Source organism: Mesoplodon bidens, assembly GCF_964165515.1.
Source record: "Mesoplodon bidens genome assembly, chromosome: 7".
In the NCBI taxonomy this organism is placed as follows: domain Eukaryota; kingdom Metazoa; phylum Chordata; class Mammalia; order Artiodactyla; family Ziphiidae; genus Mesoplodon; species Mesoplodon bidens.
The window spans coordinates 30,011,369-30,026,791 of NC_138164.1; the positions used below are offsets into that span (position 1 = coordinate 30,011,369).

Below are 15,423 nucleotides of genomic sequence, written 5' to 3' on the forward strand. Positions count from 1 at the left end.
GCTTTCATATATCTATCTGGACTAAGAAAAACTACACAGGTACGTTATAAGCATTCCATTAGGTTTAGCCATAATTTGAAAGTTATTTCTAATATTAGTTCCTAATATTATGGTGGAAATTTGAATTTATTTTTTTCCTTTTGAAGTAATTTTTACAAATAAAATCAACATAAATAAAGTTCAAATTAAATAAAAGACAGTCTTCTAGATCAAAACACTGCTTTATCCTTCCATCTTGCCAGACACTATTCTTCAGAAAGTTGGTTACTGGGTAGAGCTACTGAGAGATGGAATATTTGAGAAAGGACACTTCCTGGAGCAGGGCTTTTGAAGACAGCTGATGTGGCCTCTGGAAGTTCACTGAGCACCTAAAGGAGTGCTTGGCATTTGTTCCTTCAGAGCTGGGAAAATGCAGGCAGGTCCAGAGCCTCCAGGCAAGGACTAGCAGTTGTTCCCTTGTCTATATTTACCCAGAAACCAGCCTACCAACCCACACCTGACAGGTAATTGGAGATATGTCTATTGCTGAAGCAGTACAATCCCAGTATAATTGGCCAAATAAGAATTTTTCCATTAAGTATTTTGGGGTACAACCAGCTTTATCAAAAGCATGATACCCTTGGAATTTGAAGCTTTTACTCTTGAAGTTTCAGCTTTTTGCAAGCATAGAATGTCCAAGGTCATGGGTTCATTATTTTGCTAAAGGAAAAACTGGGTGCAGTGGCATTGTGAGTATGGTGTGCATGAGAGAAGCACTTGAGCACTAGATCCTGCTAGCCACCAGGCATCTACATTATAGCGTGGCTTACCAATCTATGTCCTTCACCAGTGTCAAGGTTCTGCTGGATTTTTAAACTATCTATCATATGCTCTATACTCCAGGGAGTAGAAAAGTACAAATATATAAGACATTCTCTTTGCCATCAAAGAATATTTATTTTCATTAGACAGACAAGATAGAGTTAATAAGATGGCCAATAACACCCAAGATAACATCACTAAGAGCTGAAGGAATTATATAAGAGAATTCCAGAAAGTCAAGGGACCTGTGAGTAGTTACAGAGGAGTGAGGTTTTGAATCCCATCCTGAAAAAAAATATAGAATTGGGGCAGATGCAAAAGGAAGGGGGGTGGGGGAGGATTCCAGAAAAAGGGGAAGTTGGAATAGGAAGATAGTACCAGTTAAAGGAACTAATTCAGAATGTGTATGGTGTAGAGGACAGAAAAAAAAAATGCCTTTGGTGGCAGAGTTAATAAAAAGCAAAATTTTTCATAGGAGAAAAGAGGAAAATAGCATTGAGTTGCTTCGTGTTATGCCAGACATTTTTACATCATTATTCCACATAATCTTTTTTTTTAAGATAAATCTACATGAAGAAAAGATCACTATCATCCCCATTTCACAGATGAATATGCAAATGAGACTCAAGGAGTAAAGTAACTTGACCAGCTGGGATTTACAGCCAAGTCTTCTGACTCTCAACTTTTCTGACGATAGGCAGTACTTTTTCTAATTGTACCTCACGGAGAAGGCAAGACTTGAGCTAGTCCCAAAAAAATAGGTACGTATTTGAAGTACTAGTTATTAAACTACTGAGTGGCAGGAACCCATTGCCCAGCATCTAGTAGATGCTAAATAAATATTCATTAAATGAGTGAATAAATTATTAAATACATAAGCAGAGAACACATTCTGGGAACGGAAATGGTTTAAATAGACAATAAGGAGAAATTATACAACTTTTTATGAGAATTATGAGGAGTTCAGACTTATATTGGGCTATGTTATGAAAGATCCAGGAGATCAAGCTGAAGAACTGGACTTTATTCAATGAAGAATGCAAGTTACATAACGAAATTTCTTTTAATGGAGCTACAGAGGAAAGGGGGTATTTTAAATAATGGTTGTTGGTTTGTTACTGAGTCCAAGCTCATTTGCTCGCCGCACGACAGGCCAGTAAATTGGGAGATGAGGTGTTGAGGCAAGGAATACAGCTTTATTTAGAAAGTCCGCAGACCAAGAAAATGGCAGACTAGTATCTCAAAAAAAACATCTTGTCGGGATTTGATGTCAATTTCTTTTACAGAACGGAGACGGGGAGGAGATGAGGAAGGAAAGTAAAAAGGACATAAGATTTACAAATGTCCCCTAGAATGGCCAGCCTTGGGGAGGGGATGTGTTAATTTCTTCTTTCTTGCAGCTATCCACAGGTGGACAGGGTCAGGATGCTTCCCTGAACAAAGGCACGTTGGTTTAATATTCAGGCAGAGGGGCAGGGTTCCCCTGAGGCAGGCCATTATGTATAGACAGTATACTTTTAGTGAACAAAAGTAGTGGAAAGCAAAGGTTAAAGTAAAAGAAACAGATCCAACATGTAGTCATATTTGGTTCTTCCCTGTTACAGGTTCACAACCTCAGGAGTTCCCTGGGTGAAATTTGAAACTGGCTCCCACACACAGAAAGCAAAGAGAGACTGAAGAAAGGCAGATCACTCCAGAATGGTAGGTGGCAGATTTGATAAGCAAGGGAACTTACATACGAGGCTTGTCTTGGGCGACCGCAAGGTGAGTAGATCTCTGCACCTGCCCCCAGAACCTTGTTTATACAGAGATCTTAACTGGGTTCAGTCAAAGTCTCATATCCAGTTATCTCAACAACACAGGCTCTCTCAAGGCTGCATCCTTGAAAATGGCTCCAGCAGTGGGAACGGTGGGCAGAACATACATTCCAGGGACAGGGGAGGAGTGAGGAGCCTCTGATTGCCCTGGTCCAGTTCACGGGTCAACCAGCAGTCATGTCCTCTCATGACCTCCTCCAACAATGGTTTAAACTAAGTTGCCATTGCATTGACTGAGAGGAACAATTGTTTATGTACCTTATGTAAATATCATGGACTTTTATATCTAGAGGAGAAGGACAAGGAGGACAAGAAGAAGAAAAGAAAGAAGGAGGAGGGGGAAGAGAAGGAGGAGGAGAAAGAGGATGACGGGAAAGAGGAGGAGGAGAAGGAGGGTGGGGAGGCAGAAAAAGAGGAAGAGAAGCAACAGCATGAGACAAACCACTTGCTTCTCTTTGGAAGATATTATTACAGACATACTCAACAGATGTAAAATTACTCTGAGAAATTGCTTATAAAAATTTATAAATGCTTACCCTCAAGTTCTGTATGTATGTCATCAGACTGGTAGCAAGCAGATCCCAGACCGGCGTTGCCCTGTGGAGCACATTTTGGGTAACCCTGGTCCATAGAATGGAGCCATTCAAAATGATGTGCCTTAAATTCAAACATATCAATAATGTCATTCAGCAAGTTTTCAAACTAAAAGTCATCTGTAAATATGTCATAATATATGTTTATATTTATGAGATATCTAAAAACATTACAGAGGAGATACAAAGGAAGAGGGAAAGTTGTAGGAAGAGAAGTAGAATGAGCCAACAATTTCATAATTACACCAAAATGTATTTCAATAAGGCTTTATCCATAAAACATTACAACCAAGTGTGAAAATTCTACTGAGGAGAGAATAAGAGAACATAGAGTATAATTTCACCAAGTGAGAGTTTGATGAGAGTTTAGTTTTTACACAAGTATTAATGTCCTCAACGGTGAAAACTGTCAAGCATTTCAATGTGACATTTGTCACACCAAGAAACTCTGCTAGTGGCCTAGCATCATGGGACTTACTCTTGTCTGTTTGAGGAAGTCAGCCAATTCCAAGTCAATTTCAAGTCAACCCAAGATGTAACTATTCTTCTAATAACAGAGCCCCAAATTCCAAAACATGACCATGTGACTAACCTAACCACAGAATGCCAAAAACTTCAAGCCTGTAAGGCTCAGGAATTTAAGTAACAAAGAGTACCAAACCACAGCATTATTAATAAAATATAAAACAGACAGTCCTCAAATTATACTTAGGTTGTATTTCAAAACTCTGTCAGTTGGCTCTTTAGAACTCAGAACGTATTTCCCAAGACTGTGATCTTTTAAACCAACAAAAGACTACATACCTTTGAGTAGAATTGTTGGGTCATAATCTATGTATATGTTCAGCTTTAATATATAATATATACCAAAACATTATCTTCAAGAGGGGTTGTCCTAATGTACACTCCAGCCAGCACTATGTGAGCTCCAGTGAATAATCTTTTCTTTTTTTTTTTTTTTTTGCCGTACGCGGGCCTCTCACTGTTGTGGCCTCTCCCGTTGCGGAGCACAGGCTCCGGACGAGCAGGCTCAGCCATGGCTCATGGGCCTAGCCGCTCCGCGGCATGTGGGATCTTCTGGACCGGGACACAAACCCGTGTCCCCTGCATCGGCAGGCGGACTCTCAACCACTGTGCCACCAGGGAAGCCCGAATAATCTTTTTTATTGAGCATTTAGTATGTGCCAGACACCATGTAAGTGCTTTTCATGTGTAGTTTTATTTGATCTTCATAACAACTCAGTGAGGTGGGTATTACTGTTTCTCTATTTCTAGGTTAGGTGAACTTGCCCCAGTCATATAGCTAAAAAGAGGCAGAGCCAGGATTGGAGCCCATGTCCAATGCTGTAAGCCACTAAGCCTTCCCTGAGAAAGAATTCAGGGCATCCAGAGCAAACACATATGAAAAATACCCCTCAATGCAGTAAAGGAAGAGCTGCATTTTGTTCTGCACATCAGTCAACTGTCAGCTCTGCATGGGGATATGCCTGAGGGCTGATGGGAGCAGACACAAGCCTTCCAGATACAGTTAGCATGGGAAGATGATTCAGAGATTTGGGAAGAGGGGAAGGATGGCTTAGGCAAGGCCGGGAGGTGGACAACACACAAGTGAGGTCAAGAGCTCTGTGATTGGGACTTCCCTGGTGGTGCAGTGGTTAAGAATCCGCCTGCAGATGCAGGGGACATGGGTTCAATCCCTGGTCTGGGGAGATCCCACATGCCGCCGAGCCCATGTGCCACAACTGCTGAGCCTGCACTCTAGAGCCCGTGAGCCACAACTACTGAGCCCATGTACTGCAACTACTGAAGCCCATGTGCCTGGAGCCTGTACTCTGCAACAAGAGAAGCCACCGCAATGAGAAGCCCATGCACCACAACAAAGACCCAACGCAGCCAAAAAAAAAAAAAAAAAAGAGCTCTGTGACTGGGCTTTCTCTGTGCTCTGCACTTGCATATGCATATGTGACTTCCTGAGCAGTGAGTTGTCTGACTTTCTGGAGCTTTCCCCAGAGTAATACAGAAGCCATGATTCTGAAAGAAAAAGTGATTTTCACACGCATTTCACCTTGGGGAGAAAATTTCTGTTATCTCTTCATGGAACTCCACCCTTTGTTCTTTGGTTCTGTTTGTTGTTTCTAAGTGGCATTTTCTTCCTCTCTTTCTCATTCCCCTGGTGCTGGTCTATCCTCCCACTGATGGGAATTCCTGTTAAAATTCCGGCAGTCTCTTTGATGAGCTGAGCCCGGTAAAGCCTGGGAAGTGCTCTCTGAGCCTCTGGCTGTCTGACCACCTTCCCACAACCCACAAGTGGAGTGTGTCTGTGCATAGATCATCGGTTTTCCCCTCTTGAAACTCTTGGATGCCCTTGAGGAAGGCAGAAACCCTGGGAGACTCAGTCTGCTTCTTTGAGATCCAAGTTGGCCTGGCCTTACTCTCTGGGTAGACATATCCCTGAGCCAGCTCAGAGTACTGCATTTTCGGTCCAAATTTCCACCTCTGAGGTCACAATTTTCGCTATCTAAATACAAAAATGAGAGCCCCCTTTCTGCACTGAGTTTAAGTTATCACCAGTCAGATCCTCTGAGAGTTTCCATGCTGGGGGGATGCTTGCATTCTCTCTCATCTCTTATTTGTTCCATCATCTTTTCTCCAAGCTCCTCCTCAGATCATCATCTTGGTCAACTGTGCCTTGTCACCCTCCCTGGGCCTGCTGTCCCCTTCAGCATGGACACAGCCCCTCTTCCCCATGCCCCAGGTCATCACAGTCACAGAGTTGATGTGAGTAGCAGATTTAGTGCCGGTTTAAGGAGAAGATTAGAGCACAGAAGAGGAAACAACTTACAACTGACTATTAAGGCTCCCTTGTAACATTTCCTGACCATATCAGCCCGATGTCCTTTCCTGGCTGTTTCTCTTCTCAGGCCCCTATCCTCCACATCTGTGGTACTCTTCCCTCTCCTCTTGCCTGTATTTTCTCTTATGCTTCCCCAAGTTCAGAGGCCTTTGAACACTTCCTGGGGACCACTAGGAAAAATAGGAAATTCCTATTACTTTATTACACAGATCGGTTTACTGATAGTTTCCTTTGCCTCCAGTTCCCATTTCATAATCCTGAACTTTCAGAATCAAAATATCGTAAGTGGTATCCTTAAAAGAAAACTATGCACTCTAGGCTTCCAACTTCGGCAGCAGCCCAGATCTCTGAATTTTTTTAACAACTTCAAAGCTTCTGGCTCAGGTTTTATTAGTTTCATGGTGAAAGCACCTGTGCTTTCCTCTTCCGGGAGTCTGTAGGTGGAACGAGAGCAGTTCTCAAGCTAGTCTCTCCCTTACCTGGTCAAACATTAGAGCCAGGGCTTTTTTCTGCTCTTTCATGGGTAAAAATATTTCTCGAGGACATGGTCTCTTAGAGATGAATCATGTCTCTGGCATCAGACAAAAGCTCAAGTTAAGGATTGGCCACATCAAAGGATGGAAAAAATTCTCCTCTCCACTACCCCCACCGGGAAAATAAGGCACCTCTGGATTATGGAGCCAACACAAATAGGCAGCAAACACATGGAGAGTCAAACTGAAGAACAAACTCTTGTCGTATACAAAAGAATGTTCCAGAGATCTGAAACACAGTTCTAACTTCAAGGTGCATAACGTTTACACATCAGATATTTAGGTCCTATTTCCTGTGGTCCCTGTGAAAGAAGCTTTTTTGTTCCCCTACTCTACGCCAAGAGTGTAATTCTAGAATGGTTCTGGGAGTTGGGGTTATTACTCTCACCTAACAAGCAGTGTAACTGAGGCCCACAGAGGTTAAGATTTTTGCCTAATTTAACACAAATTAGTGCCAGAAGAATGGTTAAAATCTTGTTCTTCAGATTCCAAGTCCCTAGCAATTCATGTTTCCCCAAAATACAGAAGATAATAAGTCAAACATCCAAGTGGCAATCTACCTCTTAGTGTTTGCCTCTTGCCCCAAATCCTCCAAAAACTACATCAAATGAGAGGACATAAGGGGCAATGAGAAAATAAAATATGAAGACAGCTTTCTAAGGCAGCAGAGAGGAACATGAAAACATATACAGCATTAAATATGTCAGCCTCTGTTTATTAAGTATACTGGTAGCCTATTAATTGATAAAAGTATTTGAATTATTAATTATTCTTTGGAGAAATCTATTTGCTTACTGCTCTGCCTCTCCAGGATAGGGAGAACACCATTTTTTTTTTTAAATCACAAAATTCTGGAAAGTTTTAGCTTCAGGAATCTTACGAAGGAAGGGCAGGACTTCCAGCCCAAGCCTCATAGCCTGGGTGAGCCTCATTTCACAAAGTGAAAAATGAGAAGTAAGTACCAGTACACAGGGGTTGTATTTTCTAATTGGTAACCCAAGACAAGGCAGTTTCAAACTCTCCGAGACAAACTGTTAAAGGCCCAGACACAAACAGGATTTGGGAGCATGAGAGAGCAGCCCACAGGCTGTCTGGATCCCATTGGAGCTACTGTTGTCAACGTACTATCATTATAAGGGGTTCATGCTTCACTGCAGAAGGGCCCTGGGTGACATCTGTCCCACCCTCTCTCGCTGTTCACCAAGCAGTGAAGATTAAATATTACACCTGCAAACCCACAGGTTGTTAGAGTCTAGAACTCAGACCCCGCCTAAATTCCCAGAACCCAAAAGTGAAAAGATGATTGCTATGTGGGTGGAGGTGGGAGGGAAAGTGGCAGTGGCTGCAGCAGGAGCTCACAGCTCTAGACAGCCCTGTTGACCAATGTGCTCTCTCCCACCTTTACCTTTCTGATGACACACATCTCACAAGCCTCAGTTTTCTCATCTGCATAATGGGAATAATAATTACAGAATTGTTGTGAGAACTAAATGAGACAGTCTATATAAAACACATATCACAATGCCTAGTTCACAATAAGCAATAAATTAATAATTGGTATAATATTAAAATAATTAATAATTATTTTTATTTCCCTTTTACAGTCCTGAAGAATTGTTTCATGTTGCAGTGTTACCCATCTTATTACCCAGTGCTAGGAAACAAGATATCTGAGTTCCAGTCCTGGTCTTCTGCTAATGAACTCTGAGTTCTTGGATGGCTTGCTTCATCTTTCCAGAATGACTAAATCTCAGTCTCCATGTGCCAGAAATTCTAATAAATAGCATTGATGAAATAATCCCCCTCCAAAAATCTTGTCTTAGTCTCTATTCTAAATAAATATTGAAATTACTGTTGAATTTTAATAATGTATATGTAGACTTCAAGTTAGCTTTTTTTTTTTTTTTGCGGTACGCGGGCCTCTCACTGTTGTGGCCTTGCCCGTTGCAGAGCGCAGGCTCAGCAGCCATGGCTCACGGGCCCAACCGCTCCGCGGCACGTGGGATCCTCCCGGACCAGGACATGAACCCGTGTCCCCTGCATCGGCAGGCGGACTCTCAACCACTGCGCCACCAGGGAGGCCCCAAGTTAGCAGATTTTTACTACTTATCTTTAATAGATATTGTGTCCCATATATAATTTAATTTAGAGAACTTTTCACTGAAGTTAACTGTGGACTAATGAGGACTCAGCTACACACCCTTAAAAGTAAGTCCATAACAGTTCATGCTCACTATGGTAAAATTCGCTTTGCCAATTTCTATAGTACTACTGATTCCTGCATTTAACCAGTAGATTCGAGATAATCAAAATATGGGATTATAAAAATAAGAAAACAGAATTTGAATTCCATGATTTCTGTCATTCCCTGTGACCATGTGGAGTTTTTTGGTATTTAAAATTTTTCAACTGTAGAGACATATGAAAGATGCTAAATTCAATCCCAAAGAAACAGACATGGACAGCACTGTGATTTCCGGAAATTAATGTGAAATGGGATTTTTTATGACTCTGACAAAATTATCCCTAAGTTTAAGATTTTTCCTATTTGTATGTTGGTTGCTCCATGTGAAAAAAAACTTTAAAATTAAATTAATAAGAAGTGTTCTTTATGAAATAATGCCATTTGCAGCAAAATGGATGCAACTAGAGATTATCATACTAAGTGAAGTAAGTCAGAAAAAGATAAATACCATATGATATCACTTATATGTGTAATTTAAAATATGGCACAAATGAACGTATCTACAAAACAGAAACAGACTCACAGACATATAGAACAGACTTGTGGTTGTCAAGGGGGAAGGGGGTAGGGGAAGAAAGGACTCAGAGTTTGGGGTTAGCAGATGCAAGCTATTATATACAGGATGGATGAATGACAAGGTCCTACTGTATAGCACAGGGAACTATATTTGATATCCTGTGATAAACCATAATGAAAAGAATATTAAAAAAGAATGTCCATAAGTGTATAACTGAGTCACTTTGCTGTACAGCAGAGATTCGCACATTGTAAATCAACTATATTTCAATATTTTTAATTTTAATAAATAAATAAATAAAATGCAAATCCAAAAAAAGAGTGTTCTTCAATTAACTATGACTCAAGATAGACTGACAAATTTTAACCCAAATGTGCAAAGATCTATTTCAATGAAGTTCAGGCTGAAAAAACAAACTGTAACATTATTCATTACGATGTTCAGTAACTGAAAATTTCACTTTCTGCATTTCCCTTCCAGTCAGTATTCTTATTCATTTTGTTTCCTGATTATGACAAAATAATTTTGTCATACAGAGAAAGGGGGTGTTAAAAACAATGACTCACTCCATAGGCCATAAACACTAGGTTTGCTCCTCGTTCTGTCAACCAGAGATAAGGGGGTCAGGCTGTTTTCAGAGTGGGAAAGGGTGGTCCACGGGGAAACGCTAACCTAAAGGCATGTTTTCTTTGAACTGCAGGGTGTTGGGTCACACAGTATTGTTATTTATTTGTTTGTTTACTTATTATTTAAATTATTTAAATAAATATCATTTTTAAATCAGGATTTTCTGGATATATGCCCAGGGGTGGGACTGCAGGATCATATGGTAGCTGTATTTTTAGTTTCTTAAGGAATCTGCATACTGTTCTCCATAGTGGCTGCACCAAGAAAACCATAATTCAATAAGATACATGCACCCCAACATTCATTGCAGCACTATTTACATTAGCCAAGACATGGAAGCAACCTAAATGTCCACTGACAGTTGAATGGATAAAGAACATGTGGTATATATATGCACAATGGCATATTACTCAGCCATAAAAAATGAAATAATGTCATTTGCAGCAGCATGGAATGACCGAGAGATTATCATACTAAGTGAAGTAAGTCAGAAAGAGAAAGACAAACACCATATGATATTACTTATACATGGAATCTTGAAAAAAAAAAATGATACCAATGAACTTATATACAAAACAGAAATAGATCCACAGACCTAAAAAACAAACTTACAGTTAGCAAAAGGGAAAGGGGGAGGAGGGATAAATTAGGAGTTTGGGATTAACATATACACACTACTATATATAAAATAGATAACCAACAAGGACCTACTGTATAGCACAGGGAACTATACGTAATATTTTGTAATAACCTATAAGGGAAAAGAATCTGAAGAAAAAAGATATATATGTATTTACAACTGAATCACTTCGCTATACACCTGAAACTAACATAACATTGTAGATCATCTATACTTCACTAAAATAAAATAAATAATAAATATAACTGGAATTCAGCAGATTAGGAAATGGTAACAAAAAAAAAGGGGTTTAATTTATGCCCAGCACTGTAAAGCCTTTTAGAGCCATTAGTGCCATTATTAAAATAAACACTATGGAAAGTGATGCAAAAAAATCAGAATTTTCATGTTGTATTAAAAATTTCTGAAATCTCTGGAAAGAACCTGGTAACAATATGCTGCCTCTTAACTGGAGGATCAGAGAGGCTAAGTAATTACCCCCACATTACTGAAACCAGCACGCCAGATCTCCTGAGTAGAATTCTCAGGTCTTTCCCAATGTACTACTGGCCTATCGTGTGTGTGTGTGTGTGTGTGTGTGTGTGTGTGTGTGTGTGTGTGTTTAAGAGAGAGAAGGCATCATGGCAGGTGTCAGTTCAAGAGGCAGGAGGCGTCCAGAGAGGACTCTATTTCAGCATATTGAGAGGACTTTATTTTGAAGAGGAATAATACTGTATCAAGTTCTGGGCCATATTCTCTCTCCTTCATCCGTCAAGCACATGTCTGTAGCTGCATTTATTGAGCACCTGTGATGTACCAGGCTCTACCCACTCATTATTACATTCATCCCTCCAAAATCCCTGCACTTAAATTCTCTCAACTCCATGGTTCCCAAACTTCCAGATGCACAAGTGGACTCACGAGATAGCTTAAATTTTCAGGGGAAATACAGCAGTGCTTAATGTTTCTTGGAAATTGGACAAAGTAGTAATTTAAAGTAGTTCACAGTTTCAATATTAGATCATGCTACATTCCTTTAGATGTCATCAAACTTTGCAAAACTGGGTTTTCCACAGGTTCTGTGATAAAAAAGCAAGTACTGTGTGAAAATCAGTGTGGACTTATCTTCCCCAAAATCCAGAAGTTGTGCAGTGTCCACCAGAAGCACACATACATTCCATTAGTAAGAAATTGTGATTATTTAAGGATGAAATAAAAATTATTTTTCTTTCAATTTATGTATATTCTTTTTTCAAATAGCTCCTAAGTTGTTAAGACATAATTATGAAGTTGATTTGGACCTAACTACTTAATAAACAGGACTGTTGGACATTTCTTTTGGATTAGAGGCACTGCAAAAAAAATTACCAAGACCCAGGGGACCAGAAACAAGAAAGTTTTAGAACCTCTTTGTAGAGGTAAAAAAATGGGCTCAGAGAAGTTAACTAACCTGTCCAAGGTGATAAAACTGGGATTTGAATCAATATGTATCTGATTCCAAAGTCTATGTTCTTTCTACCACCCTATATTGCCTCCTGCCTGTCAGACAACAAACCATCTCCATCAGTACAAACAGAGGGTCAGACTTGGTCACTGCCCCATCAAGGGATTCAGAAATCTGGTCAAGTCTTCTGTGGGGGCTACAGTAACCCTTCCAGCATGATGTTACCCACCCCAAATATCTATAATCCTCCAGTAACCTCCGTTCTGCCTTCCCAACTGATGTTCTCTGTCTGGCTCATAACATGCACCAAACTCAGGTCCCTAAGGACAAAGACCACCCCTTAAACAAAATAATTCAGCTTATAATATATAGAGACATGATGTCAATTCAGGACAGTCTGTGATGAAGGCTAGACATGGGATGTGGAAAATTCAGTGATGAAGAGGGCCCCATGAAAGGAGAACTGGTGGGCTTTCTTTATAAGCAAGGGGAATCTTTCTGACTGTACACTTTGGGAAATTCTCAGACTTAGAATGACTGGAATAAGACGTGATGTTAGAATTACTTCCAAAGGATGTAGTAAACATTACAGAAGTCTTTACTTCACCATAAATGAATGCAGCTTCTTCAAAACAAAAAAAGTAGGCAAAAGAAAATCCTGATAGCAAAATTATTGAATTTATTACCTAATGTCACACACAAAGAACAGCAGCTACATGTCTAATTTAATCATGATTTACATCAAGAGAAAAAAAGGCCAAAACTAATCAAATGCAAATGATAAAAAAACACCAGCTATTATACTGAAGGGAAGATGGGGACTTTTCACATGCATTGCTATATCCCTCAAGGCCTTCTCCTCTGTAGGTGCTTAATGACTATGAGTGGGTTTAAATTGAATCAAATTATTGGACACCAAACTAAATACCGCAGTGAATTTGAAAATACTACCATGAGCTAAAACAAAACTCTCTAACCAAGACTTTTCTGTTTTTCTAACCAACCACCATTAACAGATGAATTTTATGGTATGTAAATTAAACCCCAATAAAGCTGTTTTTTAAAAAACGCTATTCATATCTTCGAGGCTCTCTTAAAAATCGCACAGGTGATAGTTTAAAATTCTCTCTTTATCTTGTAAAAATTTACTTATTTTCCATTCACATTTCTTTTCATAGTTTTTAATTTCTCCAAGATACATAAGTAACACATATATACATAAGCATGCTTACAAAAAATTCAATAACACAGGAGAATTGGGAAGGCAGTTTGACTAAATAATTAGGAGCATAGGTTTTGGTGACAAACTGAATTTAAAACTTGGCTCTACCACTTACTAAAAAGTTACCTAAAACCTTTGTACCTCACTTTGCTCATCTATAAAATGGAGATGATGATGATAATGATAATAATAATAATTTCATGAGTGCTTACCACGTGTCAAGGGCTGTTCTAATAAACTTTATAAAACTATATTTATTTATTTACTTACTTACTTATTTGGCTGCACCAGGTCTTAGCTGCGGCATGCGGTATCTAGTTCCCCGAGCAGGGATGGAACGCAGCTCCCTGCATTGGGAGTGCGGAGTCTTAACCACTGGACCACCGGGGAAGCCCCTGCTCTAATGAGCTTACATGTATACCTCAATTAACCCTCATGGCAACCCCATTACTTAGGTACCACTTTTATTTACATTTTGCAGATGAAAAAACTGAGGCACAGAGCATTTAAGTAACTTGTTTAAAGCTCACAATCACACAGCTAGTCTGTTTGTAAGGTGAGATATGAACTCTGAAATGTCTGTAGAAGAGAAGAGCCTACACTCTTAACCACTGGTATCTTCCTCCTGGGGTGGTAATGAGTACATGAAATGAAACAGGTAAAGCTTTAGGAGAGGGTCTGCCACATGCAATAAATGTTAGCTTTTATTACCTGTTTTAAAGTAAAAAGTGAAAATCTCCCTTTATCTGTATTCCACTGCCCTCCCCTCCTCAAAAGAAATCACTATTACACATATATTTTATATTTAAATATATATTTATTTATATAAATGGAATAATACTAAACATTTTATTTAGCTATTTGCTTTTAACTTACCTATATGTCTCTGGATACTTGGAAACATTTACATGAGAGTGCACAAGGATCATTTAATTTAGGATAAAGATGATGGTTTAATTCAGTGGAGAAGATGAATGTGAGAAATGACAAGATAAGAAAAGGGGCTTTAAGTTTCCAGGGCAACAAATTGTGGAGGAACTAATTGAAGATCTAGTGAGTAAAGTTTGTTAAATAGATTCTTCTAGTGCTGTCTCTGAGCTCAGGGGTGTCTAGAGTTGACCTGGGTGATTAACTTCTGTCCTTCCTGGTAGACAGGGGAGGGGGAATAACTTTATAAATTTATGCCCTTCTTTTAGGCAAATAGGGAAAGGGCAGAGAGCTTTTCTTATCTCTGTTTTTTCTCACTTGCCTTCAGCTCAAAACAAGCCTTATGCCAAAGTGGCATATTTTGGGGTGGCATATTCTGCTCCCCTTTCACTATTCATGACAGGGAAAAAATTCATGCCTAGCTCACTGTAGACTGCTGCTGTATTCTAGCTTCCCAGGGGGTGACTCTGAAAGACAGGAATGAGGGATGATCATTCCAGTAAGCAGAACATTGAGCAGTACATTTGATGTTGATGCTGATGATGATAAGCAGTCATCAACTCAGCCTGGAGGGGGAAGTGATCGTAAGTAAGAATACACATAAATTCCTGGGAAATCACAAGTCACTTGACTGGTTCATCAAGGGTCTGGAACAAACAAGATAGAAATATTTTAAAACCAAAGACAAGGAAGTCTGGGAAAGTAACACCTGAATGAACTTACACAAGTAAGCACAAAATGCGTGGATCTTTGTGTCTTATTCACATCAATGCCTGAAGGAGAACATCTACCTAGGAGAAAGCACTGAACACCTGTGTGGATATAATCATGCATATAATGGAGGTCAGCCTGCCTCTGTCCTCAGTCACCCCATGAACATAATGGGCCTATGAACAACATGGCATAGTAATGGACATGGAAGCTATTCATGAGCCCAACTACAGTTCACCTAGTTGCTGCCACTGCTACTACAGATATGACTTGTCAGTATTAAGGAATGAATCTGAGCCCTCAATATGGTACCATTCCCCAAGGGGGCCAACCAGTTACGTGAGACAATATATCTGATTAAATCAGATATTGCAGGTATGACTCTGCCTTCATTACCCTCAGTGCATCAGCCAGCAACACCAGGCTGTGCTAAATATTCCTCCTCCATATTCCTCAATATCTCAGCAAAACCTTATCATAGCACTAACCATACTGCATTCGAATTTTCTGTGT

General features: G+C 39.7%; 1 long non-coding RNA gene across 2 annotated transcripts in view; it reads right to left on the reverse strand.

Annotated features, from left to right (window-relative positions):
- The window catches only part of LOC308619776, a 279,938-nt gene that overhangs the window by 193,172 nt on the left and 71,343 nt on the right, over positions 1-15,423 (reverse strand). For both annotated transcript variants that reach the window (XR_014016225.1, XR_014016226.1), the window contains exon 5: positions 3,155-3,275. This is a non-coding gene — a long non-coding RNA (uncharacterized lncRNA). The remainder of the gene's footprint in view (positions 1-3,154; positions 3,276-15,423) is intronic.